The sequence below is a fragment of the Ornithorhynchus anatinus genome, chromosome X1, assembly GCF_004115215.2.
Source record: "Ornithorhynchus anatinus isolate Pmale09 chromosome X1, mOrnAna1.pri.v4, whole genome shotgun sequence".
Lineage (NCBI taxonomy): Eukaryota > Metazoa > Chordata > Mammalia > Monotremata > Ornithorhynchidae > Ornithorhynchus > Ornithorhynchus anatinus.
The window spans coordinates 31008332-31026172 of NC_041749.1; the positions used below are offsets into that span (position 1 = coordinate 31008332).

The following is a 17841-nucleotide window of genomic DNA, read 5'->3' on the forward strand; positions in this document are numbered from 1 at the left end:
CATCTTTTACTATAGCTGCTTCAACACAGGGTGCAACTGATAAATCATTAAAATAACCCCTTTACAACTCACACCACTTCTTCCACCAGATAGGAAATGGGATTTCTCTTGGTTTTAGTCATCTAAAACCACAGAATTAGATTACCATCATTAAATCACCCTTGTTACAGATGGGCTTAGTAATTACAGATCTACTAATTAAGACCTGCTGGCAAGTTCATGGAAAAATCTGAATAATTATTTAGGGACAATTAGGGTTTTCTGTCTGCAATAGAATAAACATTTACATTTACTCTAATAGAGTCACTTTATTTCTCAAGTTTATCTGACAAAGAAAAACTTGAGATCTTTATCGGTTTTAGATAAGTCACAACTACTCTGCCCTAATTTTTCCATCCTTAATATGGAAATAACTCCGTTGAATGGTGTTGTAAGGATGAGCTAAAATTGTATAGACCTCTGAAGATCAAAAGGATAAGGTATGTGATGTTATCTTCCTACCTCCAATTCACAATCTTTAGTTTGTGGCTTCTGATCTCTCTCCTCAGTAACCACCAACAAAGGAAAATTGTAACAACTTTGAGAGGGAAATGTAAACAGCCTTTAAAGACATTTAGGAAGTTAAGATTCTCCTTTCTGCACAAATGTTTTAGCAACAATGGAGAACAGAGATTCATTCATTCAATAGTATTTATTGAGCGCTTACTATGTGCACAGCACTGTACTAAGCGCTTGGAATGTACAATTCGGCAACAGAGACAATCCCTGCCCATTGATGGGTTTACAGTCTAATCGATGAGAATGAGAAATCAACAGGACCATTTCTGATGGCTTTCTTAAGAGTTTGATGGCTGTATTCCCCACCAGATTGTATGCTTCATGAGGGCAGAGATTGTGTTTACTCTGTACTGTATTCTCCCCAGCACTTCCTACAGTGCTCTGCGCAAAGTAAGCACTCAATAAATACCATTGATTTACTCATTGATTTCTGGAAATTACTAAAATTTTTAGACCAGACTTACCAGTAAATATCAAATATGTGTTGGCTGACAAAGATGTTTTTATTAGCATCCCAGAAGAGGTGCACAGGGAATTCAGTAGCTGTTACCTGGGTGAACTTGTTACTTGGGAGAAATAGCCTTGGTTAAGGGGATATTTGCAAAATTGCTTTGATCTCTTATTACAAGGTACTTACTGGGCAAGGGGCACTGAGACATTAGATTACCCTAAATAAACTCTTTCAGGCAGTTTCTCTGTTGCTTTAAATCTAAACTGATTTTCTCCTGGATTTATTCAGGATGCCAAGCATTGGCTTACTTTCAGAGATATAATCCACAGTTGTAAATGCCACCTAGCTGGCACTTTTTCAAGAAAATTGTGGCAACTGCTTTGCTGTGAACTAATAAGCACACTGATTAGTTAAAAAGTTAAAAAAGAAATAATTTTTTCCCAGTAAACCTAGTTAAATTCAAACATAAGAAAAACAGCAGAGACAATAATTTTACATTTATATTTCCTCATTTATTTGTAATGGCTCTTTGAAAATTCTAAGTAATTTGCTTCCCCATTTCACAGTGCACAATCCTTATGATGAATTCATGTATTATAATAATGCAAATCCTACAAACACAAACACACCGATTTCTACCTGAACTGCCCAAACTACACATTTGGGATAGAAGAAGGAAGCACAAATAGTGAATGTTCTTCCAACAGCAAGAGTATTTCTTGGAACAACTCAACCAGGCATTACACTACCTTGGACATGGATAACTGCTTCAAAGCAGTGTGGCAAAGTGAAAAGAGTATGGGCCTACTCTGGTACCCAGAGAGGGTCTGGGTTCTAATCCTGGCTCCACCACTTGTCTTTTGTGTGATACTGGGAAAGTCACTTAACTTTTCTGGGACTCAGTTACCTCATTTGCAAAAGGGGGATTAAGACTGTGAGCCCTATGTGGGGCAGGGACTGTGTCCAACTTGATAATTCTGTATGTACCCCAGTGCTTAGTACAGTGCCTGGCACATAGTAAGTGCTTAACAAACACCATTAAAAAAATTGCACTTCTCCTTAACGCAAGAACACAACCCCTACGTTAAAGAACCAAACAATTTCATTAAAAAGAAGAGAAAGAAATGAGGAGAAATTAGAAAAAGAGGAAAATACCACTACTTTTGTCCATCCTATGGATTATAATTCCTAGAATACTACAAAGTTTGATCTGGATCTAAAAAGAATGTCAACCACACATTTATATCTGATGATAAACTGTTTAAACGTTGTTAGAAAAAAGAAAGGAATAAGGCATCAAACTTTGGGATCTGATTACCAAAGTATCTTAAATTGATGAAAATCGTTAGGACAAAGTAAAAAACATTCTAGTATACTACACTGTATTATATTGAGATACTATCCCTGGTGTGCATGCATCTTCTATGCCATTTTATGCCCCCCAAAATAATTGAGCCTACACAACTATTAGACTGAGATTCTCAAGAGATAGAGACTCTGGCTTGCAGTTTTTGGCTACATTACATATACTGCACACTGATCAACATTACCATGTATACATAAATCAGTTGCTTTTTTAAAATCAATAATCAGCACTCAGAGCAAGAAGAGATTAATTATATTGGTAAAATAAGTGGATTTAACAAACGTAATAAACTGTCTGGCTTGATTTGATTTTCCTGGCTTGATTTTTGAGGGTGGGATTCTTGGGGAGGTGGTCGTAAAGGAGACATACAATTTACTGCTATTTTCATTTATAAGATTCACAACATTTTGCATTTCTGCTTCTATCAAATGAGTAAATAGTTTCTTAGCCTCATGGGTTTCTTATTCTAAGATTTCAGGAGATTGAGTTCCTTACAGATTTTTCTTTTTTACTGCCATTCTGATGGGAAAGAGCCACAACTATAATATCCAATGCTGGTCTACTTATATTACTGCATTTTTATTGCTGGATAAAACAGCCAGATCTCTGAGCTCTCTGAGCCAGTGCCTTGGTGCATTAAGAAGTTTGGGGAGGTAAGTGTGGGTGAAGTGAAGGAGCAGGCTTGAGGAATGTGAGTGGAACCACACTTGCTTTTTCTTAAACTCAGCAAATGGAGCAGACTGCTTCTAAGTGGTGGGGGACCAAGTAGGAAGTTCCATTTCCTGGGTAGAGAACCTCCTGAAAAAAATATTTCCTTCATCAAGTCCTGCACAGATTCAGGTAGGCTTATAGTCCTGAGTCTGAGGTCTCGGGAGGCTTCTTTGCTTTACTGGGGAGGGCTTCTTCTTTGAATTCAATTTCAAGTTGGGATTTGATACCCTTCCTCAGACTCTGAGGGTTTTCAGGAAAGCAGTATGGCAGCTGAGACACTCCAAGTTCCAAGAATCCACAGGAACAAGCCAGATGTTTTTGAGTAAACTGTCCACATGTGGCAGCATCCACTTCAAGTGAAACCTGGAACCCCTTCTGGCTCCCTCTGATGCAAACTGACTCTCAGTCCGACTTTGATGCCTCAGTACTGGGGTCCCAGAAGTAATTCCTAAGGTTCTCGGGTTCAATACCCCTTGCTATATTGTACTCTCTCAAGCAATTAATATAGTGTTCTGCACATTGTAAGCACTCAATAAATATGACAGACTGATTTCCTTCCATCAAAATTCAACAAAACCATTACCTTATTCAAGATGTGTTCCTAGATTAACCCCCTAAGAATCAAATCACTCCTATAGCTCCTCAGCATGTGACACAATGGGCTTCTGCTATAATGTGGTCCCTGAATTCCACACCTCTGGGCACCAAAGGGACTATTCCACAGTTCCCTGTGGAGCAAGGTATTCCCTGGCTTCCAATTTGTATGACCCCAGTATTTCCCTTTATAATAATAATGATGGTATTTGTTAAGCACTTACTAAGTGCCAAGCACTTTTCTAAGCAGTTGGGGGGGGGGGGATACAAGGTAATTACGTTGTCCCACGTGGGGCTCACAGTCTTAATCCCCATTTTATAGATGAGGTAACTGAGGCACAGGGAGGTTAAGTGATGTCCAAAGTCACACAGCAGACAAGTGACAGAGCCAGGATTAGAACTCATGACCACTGACTCCCAAGCCCATGCTCTTTCCACTGAGCCACGCTGCTTCTTTAACCCTTACCTTAATGGCCCTGTGGTGCCTGAGAGATCCTTCTTTGAGGGTCCCCAGTATTTTGGGGGCTTCCAGGACATGGGCTCTAATTTGGTGTGATGTCCAACCTGATTGGCCTGTATCCACCCCAATGCTTAGTACAGTGCCTGGCATAGGAAGTGCTTAACAAATACCACAATTATTATTATTATTATTCCTGGGGGAAGTCTGTGGTTGACTATGGATCCATTCTATGCCCATGCTATGATTTAGTGAGGTGCATGACTGCAGGGTTCTACCTTATATTGCTGTAAAATAGATTTTGATGTTTTTGTCATTAATGTTTTAAATATCTTTTCCATACATCTATATGGATTTTTGCCTCCAGTTTGATTGAGGGACAGCACGGAGACTCCTCCAAACAGTTCTGAGGTCAATATTTTACATCTTGTGGCTATTCAACCAACAATGCTGAATGACTGGAATGCCCAGTTCCTGGGATGGAGCATGGGATCTAATTAATGAGCATTTTGGGATATGGTCTATTCAAAATCCAAATGAATTACTAGGCTAAAAAGGAAGACAGACCACACTGTTAATGCAAATGCTGAACGTCCAGGGAAACCACTCCAAATGGATGGACTGCAGAATAGGTTAGCTTGCAAACACTACAGTTTCCATGGCCAACTAACCTTCTTCCTGAAGGGAGGAAGGGCTGAGGCAGGTGATTTTAGAAGAGAAAACTCACCTAATAATAATAATAATTATGAGCTTTTCTCCACCTGGAATGCCTTCCTCATTCCTTTCTGCTGAATAATGTCCCTCCCCTTCATCCAAACTCTGCTTAGGATTCACTTCTAACATGAAAAATTTCCCAACTGGCTGCATCAAAATCTAGTCACCTCTCACCCTCTTTATCAATCAGTCATGAGCATTTATTGAGCACCAGTTAGAGTGCTCTGCCACTTCTCTGCTGTGTGGCCTGGGGTAACTCATTTTCTCTGTGCCACAGTTACCTCATCTGTAAAATGAAGATTAAGACTCTGTGCCTTATGTAGGACAGGAACTGTGTCCAAACCAATTACCCTGCATTTACCCCAGTGCTTAATACAGTGCCTGGCATAGAGTAAGTTTGTAACAAATACCGTAGGGGGGAAAAAATGAGCAACTTACATATGATACACACCAAAAATATGCCTCCACATCTCTAGGTGTATCTATAACCATGTGTTTCATTTTCCCATTTTAGGGATAAGCTTCTTGAGGACAGAAACCATTGTCATTTATCTGTGTAACTAAAGACACATGGCTGACATATGCCAAAAACCTCTGGCTTCAGTATCATCTTATTCCATCTGACCTTCTTTGATGGAGGTGCGACAATAATAGCAACTATTTGGCTAAAATCTGGGTAACCACAGAGAGAGACGAAGGATGAGGAGGAGGTCTTGATATTAGCCCTAAATGGCTAATCAGCCTCTGAATAATTGAAAATCTGGAAAACTCCACTCTGGGACCAAAGTGAATAGTTCTTTGGATATCTGAGATGGCTTTAATAATGCAGAGACTGCCATTCACTAGAAATTGCCAATTGCTTGTGCTTTTTCTGTGGGGGAGTTTTAAGTGCTCTGGGCAATTTGCAATTTCCTTAAACTCCTGGCCATTAAAGTCAAATCTTTAATGTACTACTACTCAGTGAAAGACTGATGGATTTATTCACTTGTATTTGTTCCATAGCTAGGTAATTTTTCCCTAATGAATGCACTTTAAGGTACTGACAATCTGGGGTGGGGGAGGGGAACAAAAGAGAAAGCTCTTTAGGTAGAAAAAGAGGTTCCAAATTTAAAGGACTCAGCACTCATATGCTACAAGTTTTCAAGGTCTACCTAGTTGCTTTGTTTCGGTTTTTAAGTGCAAGGCACCTTGTCCTCATATACATCTGCCATTTTTCAACCCACTCATTTGGGTTTATGAGGTCTTCCTGAAGTTAAACCCTACCCATAAGGCATTTCACCACCTGGAAAGGGTTTAATGTTACCTGTAAACTTGAAGGTTTCGCTCTTCCACATCGTTTATGAACATATTAAATAACACTGGTACCGGCAGAGTTCCCTGAGGGTCCTCACGATTCACACTTTTCTTTGGTTTTCAATCTTTCTGCCTGATTTCTATCCACAACAGAACATTCCCTTTAATCCCTGGATTACTCAATTTTTAAAAATAGTTATTGTTGCAGAACCTTGTAAAACATCTTTGCAAATATAAATAAGTGTTCATTGATCTTAAACTACCCATTGGCCTGGTTTGGATGCAAGACTTCCAGCCTATAATTCCCACAGTCACCTCTAGAACCCTTCCTAGAGGTGAGATTTACAGAGATCGGCCAGACTTCCGTGTCAGTGACTGTTTGTAACAATGTTGCCCACTCTGGCCAGGAGTTCTGAAGCTTCCATGCTGAGGTCCTTCAGAATTTGTTTCTAGATATTTGAATGTATCTTCCTCATTATTTTGATATAAAAACTCTCATGTGGTCACCACCATTTGACCTACTTATTCTGACCTGTCTACTACAAAAAACAACTTGAGTGTGGAAAATTCTCTAGTATCTTTTTTAGGACAGTGTTGTCCTTCAATGAATCGTATTTATTAAGCATTATGTGCAGAGCACTGAATTAAATGCTTGGGAAAATACAAGAGTTACTAAACATGATCCTTACCTTAGAAGTTTACAATCTAGTGGGGGAGACAGTCACTAAAATAAGTTACAGGTAGGGGAAGCGATAGAAAATAAAGACACGTATATAAGTGCAACAGCGATTGGGTGGGAAGGGATGTGTACCTAAATGCTTAGGTGACATGAAGTGCTAAAAGGACCACAAGGGAGGAAATCGACTTGGGGTGGGGATGATAAATTAATAAATTAAGTTGCCCAGATCTCAATAAACTTATAAGAAATGCCAAAGATCACCGTAATGGTTCAACCAGCCCCATACTCCGTTTCTGACAACGGTCCTAGAATGAATGGCAAAACAGTGAGGTTTGCCCTCAGTGACACCTGAGCAGCCATTGGACCAGTTTTCCGTTGGTCAGCCCCGTCTGGGCTGATACAGCCCTTAAAGACTAGGATTTTTAAATGTCCACCCTACCTCTGCCTCGGCTTCTGTCACCAATTCTCGCAGCTCAGAATCGACTTCCCTTTTTACAGGGACCCAGCACACGAACACAACTGCTCTGGAATAAAGTGGAGATCTCCTGGTGACAATATTTTGCCAATCTCCACAAAATTTGTTGTTATGAAATCATTATGCTATGTTGCATTACTTCTGTAATCCACAAAATATGTCTTTTATTTCCACGTTCACAAAGGGCTGTCAAGGGTCAACCTACTTGAGACCCATCCTAATAGTTATGAATAGGCTCTTTCACAGCTCCAAGTTTTCCTCCATGTTCCTAACTTTCCTCTTAGTAATTCATTTTAACTTCTTGTCTGTGGATTTAATAAAATCACTTAACATTTATCAATATTAATTTCTGTGGCAAGTGATGTCTGTTTTGAACACCCCTCAAACTTCAGAGGTTGCTTGATGAATAATAATTCTGTGCTTATCTTGTTCAACCTCCAATCATGTTCCTCTCAGCCATCTTTCCAGGCTGAAGAGGCCTAAACCTTTCATATTCTGGAGTCAAGCTCTCCTCCCCAAATTGCCGGGACTAGTTTTCACTAAGCAAAGGCAGAGAGAAGGGGTGAGGAGAAATGCAGCATAACCTAATGCAAAGAATATGGGCCTGGGAATCAGAGGACCTGAGTTCTAATCCTGGCTCTGCCACATCTTCTGTGTGGCCTTGGGGAAGTCACTTAATAATAATAATAATTATGGTATTTGTTAAGCACTTACTATATGCTAGGCACTGTACTACGCGCTGGGGTGGATACAAGCAAATCAGGTTGGACACAAACCCTGTCCCATGTGGGGCTCACAGTCTCAATCCCCATTTTACAGATGAGGTAACTGAGTCCCAGAGAAGTGAAATCACTTGTCCAAGGTCCCACAGCAGACAAGTGGAAGAGCCAAGATTAGAACCCTAACCTTCTGACTCCCAGGCCTGTGTTCTATCTACCACACCATGCTGCTTTAATAATAATTGCTGTATTTGTAAAGTGCATACTATGTGTCAGGCACTTTACTAACTGCTGGAGTGGATATAAGCAAATCGGGTTGGACACAATCCCTGTCCCATATAGGGCTCACAGTCTTAATCCTCATTTTATAGATGAGGTAATTGACGCATGGGCAAGTTAAGTGTCTTGCCCAAGGTCACACAGCAGACATGTGGCTGAGCAGGGATTCGAACTCAGGTCCTTCTGACTCCCAGGCCCGCCCATGCTCTATCCACTAGACCATGCTGCTTCTCCTTATCTTAACTTCTCTGTGCTTCAGTTACCTCATCTGTAAAATGAGGATTAAATCCTACTTCTCCTACTAGACTGAGAGCCTCATGTGTAGACTGGGTCTAACCTGATTATCTTGTATCTGCCCCAGCACTTAGAACAGCGCTTGTCACATAGTAAGCACTTAACAAGTATCATTAAAAAATGTATTTGGGCCAGAAATGGAGGATCCTCTCTAGAGTGACTTGGGAAAAGCTCCCCTAAGGCAGTGACCAGGATAGTTAGTCTTTCTATTCAATGATTACCAGACCGGATTCAAAGCTAGGGTGTGTGTGCTGACATCCTAGGTCTCGCCTGCCCTAACACAGCTGCACTATTTGAATCAGCAAAGTTTCAGCACTGACACAAATCTCCAAAAATTAGAGATGGAACTTCAAATATGTGGTATATGGCCTAGAAGTGCCTAAGAAAAGAAACTTTCTTGATCCTCTCAGAAGGGCACTCTGGCAGAAACAGCTAAGGATTGGGAAAAATCATCCAAGGATTATCTGTCTCTTTAGTTAAGTCCCTGAAGACTGCCCATGCCTCAATTTTCCTATTTGTAAAATGGGTTTTGAAATGAAGGCATGATTTAATGGGGCTGAGTCTCTTCAATGCTTGTGAAGCATTTTGGACTTTTGAAAAAAACAAAAAACAAAACACTGCAAATGGGAAAAACTTCATTCTTTTTAAATTGCTAATATACTGTTTCCAAGACTCCAAGCTGCAGAAATAGTATACTTTTGTATGTCAATCATCACACAGTATGTATTGTCAGAAGAACATTTAAATCCGTGGCTTCCCTGGCAGACGAAAGCATTACGGGTGCTTTGGGACAGATGGGAACGCCACCTAAATCTTCTAAACAAGGATCACACCAAATCCAAGATTTGGCAGACACTCTTTCTAACAAACATATTTGGAAATACACAAGACCCCTACTGTTATTGTTAATAACTAATAGAGGTATTTGTTAAGTGCATACTATGTGCCAAGCACTGTGTTAAGTGCTGGAGTAGGTTAAGGGTAGATTAGCTCCAGACCCGCTCCCACAAGGGACAACCAGTCCTGGGTCAGAACTATTGCAGGTGATAATACTTATGAGAAGCAGTATGGTGTAGTGGACATAGTGTAGTGGATGCAGCACGGGCCTAGGAGTCAGAGGGTCACGGGTTCTAATCCCAGCTCTGCCACGTGTCTGCTGTGTGACCTTGGGCAAATCACTTCACTTCTCTGTGCTGGGAGCTCAATGTGGGACAGGAACTGTTGTCTTGTTTTTGTTTCATTCTGTTTTGCTCTTCCATCTGTCTCTCCCGATTAGACTGTGAGCCCATCTTTGGGCAGGGATTGTCTCTATCTGTTGCCGAATTGTACATTCCAAGTGCTTAGTACAGTGATCTGCACATAGTAAGTGCTCAATAAATACTGTTGACTGAATGAATGAATGACTCTATCCAACCTAATTAACTTGGATGTACCCCAGCGCTCAGAATGGTGCTCGGTACATAGTAAGCGCTTAAGTCTTGTCTTATGCTGTTGAGTCATTTCCAACCCACAGCCACTCCATGGACACATCTCTCCCAAAATTCCCTACCACCATCTGCACTCTTTCTGGTAGTGTATCCATAGAGTTTGCTTGGTAAAAATAAGGAAGTGGTTTGCCACTGTCTTCTGCACAGTAAGCTTGAGTCTCTGCCCTTGACTCTCTCCCATGCTGCTGCTGCCCAGCACAGGTGAGTTCGACTTGTCATAGATTGTTTTCCACTGGCTAGCCACTGCCCAAGCTAGGAATGGAGTGGGTATGCTTTTGCTTGACCCTCCCTCCCATAGTCGAGACTGGTAGAGTATTGGAATCTCTCCAGATGCGATCCTGAGAAGGGGCTTAACAAGTACCATAATTATTATTATTAAAGGATCGCAAGTAAGAATGAAATTGGTGTGCTAAACTAATCTGGATTGGTGAGTGGAATTAGAATGGAGAGTCATCTCCAAGTGGTTTAGCTTAATCCCGATAGCAATACTGTTCGTTACTACAGAACCATCCCTGGTATCTCTCTATGGACTCAACCCAAATTCTGTCTCTGGTTTGGTTGAAGATAAACTGTGTGCCTTCTCTGAACATTTGCTTTTAAATCATAAGCCCTTATATTTTCTTCTGTCATATTACAAATGACACCACTCATCTTTACTCGAGTATTTGGTCCTAACATGCCGCTTAGTGAGTTTAAGAATGAATTACACTCCTTCCTGAAGCAATCACATCTACAAGCCAACTCCCAGAAATAGAAACCACTTTATCATGGAAATTAACTCCTCTTCCCTATTTTGGTGAAGATGAGTAATCCATTTAAAAAGAAATGTTATTATTCAAACAGGCAGCCTCTCCACCACTTTTAATTTCATCTAAATGCTTTAGCCCCTTTTTCAGGAGGTGGGGAAGGCAATAAATCCATTTAATAATCATACTACCAATAAAAACACTTCAAATCTCACTATCATCATTTAATTACAGACTGCACTGTTTTCTTAAAACCACCCCCGTCAATTTGCTAAAAGAGATCACCCCGCCAACTGCAAAGAAGGTTCTGCAGTGGGAGCCAACACAGTGCTCATTTCTGCAAGTCTGGCCCTTGTAGAGAGAATTCCTATTCAGATACAGCTTGGTGGAACGTACCAGGGTGATGACCAGTTTAGCGGCCCCCATAGTGGCCCTGGTGTTTGTCACAGCCAAGCTTGAATCTTGAAACCTCCCTTGTTTCCCTGGCTCCAGCCTTTCTCCTCTACCCAATCTTTACTTTTCTCTGCGAAGATTATCTTTCAAAAAACAAGTGACCTGTAACTTTCTGTCCACTCCTCAGAAACCTTCTGTGGTTACTCATTTTCCGCTACATCACCTAGAAACCGATGACCATAGGCTCTAAGAGACATCATCAGCTCACTCTCCTTTACCTTCCACTCTCTTCTAGCTACATTCCAGCTCATAGTTTTCTTTCCTCCCAAGGTCGCCTTCCCATGGTGCTTCTTTTCTAACTCTCCCTGCTTCCGACCTTAGGTTCAGACCCTTCCTCTGGCTGGAAACTCCCTCCCCTTAAAATCCACCAGCCCTCATCTCTATTTTTACAGCCCTTCTAAAATCCAACCTGCTTTAGGAAGTTTTCCCCAATTAATTTTTCTTCACCCCAGGTTATATCCTCCCAACTACCTCAGCACTTTTGCACTAAAAACCCCACTGTACTTTTGAATGTTTTGTTTTATGTACTTTTTTAACTTAAGCACTTATTCCTCCTATCTGTATATTATTATATGAGAGGCAGTATGATCTAGTGTGAAGAGCATAGGCCTGGGAGTCTCTGGATTACAAACTTGTTTTGGGTAGGGAATGTGTCTGCTATCTTTCTGGAACTGTATTCTTCCAAGCATTTAGTACAGTGCTCTGCACATAGTAAGCACTTAATACCATTGATTGAGTCAGGACTCCTAGGCTCTACTCCCATCTCTGCTATTGGCCCACTGGGTGACCTTAGGCAAGTCACAACCACTCTATTTCTCTTAGATTGTGAGTTCTATGGGGAAAAAGGACTATGTCTGATCTGACAATGTTAAGCACATAGCAAGTGCTCTTGCCTCTCCTGTTAGATTTTGAGCTATTTGCAGTTGAAAGAGCATATGAGCATGAGGCTTTCTGCATGCAGGGATTTTGGTCCCAAAGAGGACTTTATTTATTATAGTCACTAGCCTTAAATTTAGAGTCATCTGAAAGCATCTAATCTCTAGACTCAAAATTCAATGTGGTACTTTTACTCTTTCCTTCTAAAGTACATTTGAGTTGGCATTTGAGTAGGTTGGTGTTAGAGGAGTGAAATGTATGGGCTGGGTGTAGTAGGAAATTAATTCATTCAATAGTATTTATTGAGCACTTACTATATGCAGAGCACTGGACTAAGCGCTTGGAATGTACAATTTGGCAACAGTGACAATCCCTGTCCAATGACTGGCTCACAGTCTAAACGGAAATCAGTGAGGTAAGACAGAAAGGAGTAAAAGGAAAGGATTGTTTTGAAGCCAGTGGTAAGGAGTTTTATTTCACAGTATCTGTTAAACCCCCATTATATGCCAGACATTGTACTAAGCAGTAGGGAAGAAACGAGCTAATCATGTTGGACATAATCCATGTCCCACATAGATTGCACAGTCTTAATCCCCATTTTACAGATGGGGTATCTGAGACACAGGTAAGTTAAGTGACTTGCCCAAGGTCACACAACGGACAAGTGGCAGAGCTGGAATTAGAATACAAATCCTTCTGTCGCTCAGGCTGTGCTCTATCCACTAGGCCATGATGCTTCTCAAATGATTGAGAGAGATGGGTTGAGGATAATGCCAGGGTTAAGGGCTTGTGAGACAAGGAGGGTTGCAGTTTTGCCTACAGTAAAGGGAAAGATAGGGAGAGAACAGAGTTTGGGTGGGAAGATGAAAAATTTCCCAGCCAACTTCTTGGGTTCTGTTAGCTGGGGGGCAATTGTCCAGTTAAAACATAAATAGAAAAGAAAAACTGGGCACTAGCTGAAGAACAATCCAAAAACTCCAGAGAGCTGCTGGGCCAATGCGAATTACCTAGTCCCCCAAATTTGTGTCGTGTTGTGATACCATTTTCCTGCTCACATTCTTCTGTTTGTGCTTAGGTATTTATTAAGTGATGTATTTATTAAGTGGTTTATTATGTCAAGGACTAAGCACTGGGGTAAATCAATCAGTTGTATTTATTGAGCAATTACTGTGTGCAGAGCACTAAGTGCTTGGGAGAATACAATATACCAGGGTTGGCAGACATATACCCTGCCCACAAGGAGATTACAGTCTAGAGGGGGAGACATACTTATAAATGAGCTATGGATGTCTACATAAGTGCTGTGGGTGGGGAGAATAAAGGGTACAAATTCAAAAGCAAGGGTAATGCAGAAGGGTAAACCAAGATATGGTCCCAGTCCCTTATGGGGCTTAGATGAGGAAACAGAAGCAGAGAGGTTAAAAGAGACCTGCCTAGGGTCATAAAGTGGGTCATTGGCAGAGTTGGGATTAGAACACAGATCTCCCAACTACCAGTCCCATGTTCTTTCCATTAGGCTTTACTGTCTCTCGAGGATGTGTTAGATGACCTCGAAGGATGGGTACAGGCATGCATCAGCCTCTAAATAAGACCTTGACTAGAAAAATGAATTTGTGAGTTGATGGCTGGCCTGGTCTGATTTCTTCTATTTCTTGCTTCATTTATCTGAGTGTTGCTCCTCTGATGCACTCATCATTCTCCCTGGAGTGAGATATATAGTGTGTGTGATTCCCAGCTCCCAGTGGCACTTTCTTCTTGGAAGAGCGGTCTTGGCAGAGGGGAAGCTTAGGGGAGTGCGGTCGTGGGTGGGCCTTTAGGGTCTACTGGCTTCGCTTTGCCCATTGACAAATCACCTCCATTGTTGTCAATTTCCTATCTTTCACGAAGCAGAGCACAACATTCTAGGGCTGGAGACACCCTTGAAATCACCTAGCCCATCCTCCTGTCTTCTGGTAGTGCTCACACTGCAACGGTCGCAGACAGATAACTCAAATGTTTATTCTTTTCTGGGGATTTTTACAATCGGGAGAGAGTCTCATCCCACTTTTGACAATTCTCTGGCAGAAAATTCTCCTCTTTAGTCTAACCCAAATAATTTATGCTGCATGTTTAGTCAGTTGCTTCTAGTTCTTTTTCCAGTGGAAAGTAACATCATCTGGGTACCATTCTCAGTGAAAGAGATCTTAATAGGTTTAAAGAATTTTGTGAAATTGTTTTTCAGCCTTTTCAATAATAACTACTACCTTCTTACTACATACAGGGTCATTGTAAAGATTAATGAAATAATATACACAAATTGCTTTAAATTCCTCAGAGAAAAGAATCTGCACCATAAGGTAGAGGTCTTATTATTTCTGTCTTTTGTTTCTTTTCATGTCCGTGCTTTGTTTCATTTTTTCTTATGTATCTGTCACCAGTGCCCTCTTCCCTTTTGTATTTTTAGATTATGAGCCCCCCAAGAGACAGAGATCTAGTCTAATTCCCATCTATGTATTCTTTCCCAGCACTTAGTAGAGCGTTCTGCACACAGTAACCCCTTTGGGAGTGGGGGTGGGGAAGGGTATTTGTTAAGCACTATGTGCTAGGCACTTTTCTAAGTGCCAGGGTAGATACAAGGTAATCAGGTTGGACACAGTCCATGTCCCACATGGGATAAACAGTCCTACTCCCCAATTTACAGTTGAGGTAACTGAAGCACTGAGAAGTTACGTAACTTGCCCAAGGTCATACGGCAGACAAGTGCCGGAGTCCGGGCTCTTTCTGACACCCAGGCCCATGCTACAACATATCCAATTCTGGATGTTTTTGGTGCTTTGCGCCGTTCATTTGAACTGAACAAGTCTACCTGCCCTATTCATTTGGTAGCTATAAAGTCCGCATTCACTAATTCCAACAGAGATTTTGATCTTTTCAAATGTGTTCTAGCACCTTGTATTTGCCCACCTTGAAATCTTTGGTTGGATGGGTTTTTAGAATTAGCAATGGCACTGAATATGATAATAATAATAATTATGGTATTTGTTAAGTGCTTACTATGTGCCAAATGCTGGGGCAGATAGAAGGTAATCATGTTGTCCCTCATGGGGCTCACAGTCTTAATCCCCATTTTACAGATCAGATAACTGAGGCACAGAGAAGTTAAGTGAAATGCCCAAAATCACACAGCTAAGTGGCAGAGCCAGGATTAGAACCCACGACCTCTGATTCCCAAGCCCATGCTCTTTCCACTAAGTCAGGCTGCTTCTCATATTGAATATTGTCACTTCTGTGACTAGTTGTTAAAGCCAAACCTTGATCCCATCAAAATGTACAGGTGACATAAATGATGTCAAACTACTTTCTGGAGATTTCAAGCCATGCCACTGTCTACCCTCTTGAGTATTTAGCCCTCTGTAATCAATGCAGATTCCTTGAAGAAATGACTTGACTCATTAGATGATGTTTTTTGAAAAGGTTGAACAATTAGGGTGAGATTTCTGGAGTCATTCTGCTTTCTTATTTAGAGACTCAAAGTTCTTTTGGCTTAGAGTTCTTTTTATCTTGATGTTGGCTGTTTTTTTTAAAGTGAAATCATTGCATGGATTAAGCAAAAAGTTATCATGTCCAACACAGATATTCTCTTTACTGTTCAAAGAGAGTGTGAGGTAGTCATTTCTTCAAGGAATCTGCATTGATTCTACAGAGGGTTAAATACTCAAGAGGGTAGACAATGGCATGGCTTGAAATCTCCAGAAAGTAGCTTGACATCATTTATGTCACCTGTACATTTTGATGGGATCAAAGGTTTGGCTTTAACAGATAGTCCCAGAAGTGACAATATTCCATATAAGAAGCAGCCTGGCTTAGTGGAAAGAGCACAGGCTCTTACTGCACACAGTAAATGCTCAATTAAATACAATGAACATATGCAGAGTACTGTACTAAGTACTTGGGAGAGTACAAAATAATAGAGTTGATAGACACGTTCCCTGCCCACAACAAACTTACTGTCTATACGTCATTATTATTGCTACAACAATATTAAATTATATTAAAATTTACTTCTGGCTAAAATAGCTTATTCTGTTCACAAAATCATGTGCATGAACACACAATCAGAGGGTAACTGATTCTGGGCAAAAATGTGCATCATACTTCTAATTAAAAAAAAACAGCTGCAATGCATTAAAGGTTCACATCATTGCTGTTAGTATCTGGGTATTTCATTATGGTGCTTTTCTCTAGGTGAGAAAAATAATTCAACCCAACAGCTAAATCAACTCCAAAAGAATGAAAAAACAGTCTTTTAAAAGTTGTTTGCTTAACTATGCTCACCATTCTCTACTACTCCAATAATAGTATATAGTTTACTTATAATGAAAGAGAGTCTCTTTAATCTAACTCCATAGTTTTCTTTTCTCCTTCCAGATTCTTCCTCTATGAGTGACTGATTTTTTTCCAACAAATATTTGCTGGGAGATGGAGGAAAAAAATGGAAACCTGACTCCACCACATATCTGCTGCGTGACCAAGGACAAGATATTTAACTTCTCTGTGCCTCAGTTACCTTCTCTGTAAAATGGGGACTAAGACTGTGAGCCCTATGTGGGACAGGAACTGTGTCCAACCCGATCATCTTGTATCTACCCAGCCCTTCGTACAGTGCCTGGAACAAATTAAGTACTTAACAAACGCCATTCAACAAATACCTGTCCTACCTCACCTCACTGTTCTATTATAACCCAGCCTGCACACTTTGCTCCTTTAACACCAACCTACTCACTGTATCTCTCACCACCGACCTCTAGCCCATGTCCTATCTCTGGCCTGGAATGCCCTCCCTCTTCATATCTGACAGAAAATTACTTTCCCCTCCTTCAAAGCCTTATTGAAGGCACATCTCCAAGAGGCCTTCACTGACTAAGCCCTGATTTCTTCTTCTCCCACTCCTTTCTGTGTCACCCTGATTTGCTCCCTTTATTCACCCCCACAGCACTTATATATGTATCTGTAATTTATTTATACTAACATCTGTACCTCCCTCTAGACTATAGGCTCACTGTCAGCAGAGAATGTGTCTACCAACTCTGTTATATTGTACTCTCCCAAGTGCTTGGTACAGTGCTCTGCATACAGTAAGCACTCAATATGCTTAATTGATTAAAAAGCTATTTATTGGAGAACTTGACATAGGTGGGTTCATAAAACACAAGGCTTATTAGAGGTTTTCTGTGTATTTCCAACATGGAACTTCAGAACAACTTTTTTTAATGTATTCTTCAGTTATTTATGAGCCTACAAACACAGTTTTCAGAAGAATGTCTCTTTATCAAGGCCTAAATTCACTTTCAAGCCGGGAAATGCCCCCATATCAACACCTTCGAAGTTTAGAAACGTAGCATGAAAGTAACTCAACAGCTGGCACACCAGAGCTCGAAAATGAGGTCATTTAATTTGGAACCCAGAACCAGACCCTCATTATGATAAAAGTCAGAAATCCAAAGTAAATCAAATTTTCAATCGCTAGCCGTGGTTGAACTCTGAAAAGGACAATCCAGGTCCCAAATGGTAATTGACCCACCTGCATTAATCCAGATGGTCATTTGTGCTGTGAGCTCATAGAGAAGCCTATATTTCAGCTTGCAAATTTGCCTCATTCAAACCATGGATGTTGTTTCACGTGTTCCAGTTCCTGTTGTAATTTACCCAA

At 40.8% G+C, this 17841-nt stretch overlaps 1 protein-coding gene across 1 annotated transcript in view; it reads right to left on the minus strand.

Moving 5' to 3' along the window:
* GALNT10 (polypeptide N-acetylgalactosaminyltransferase 10) overlaps positions 1-17841 on the minus strand; it is a 157752-nt gene that overhangs the window by 36935 nt on the left and 102976 nt on the right. The gene's annotated exons all lie outside the window — the stretch shown is intronic.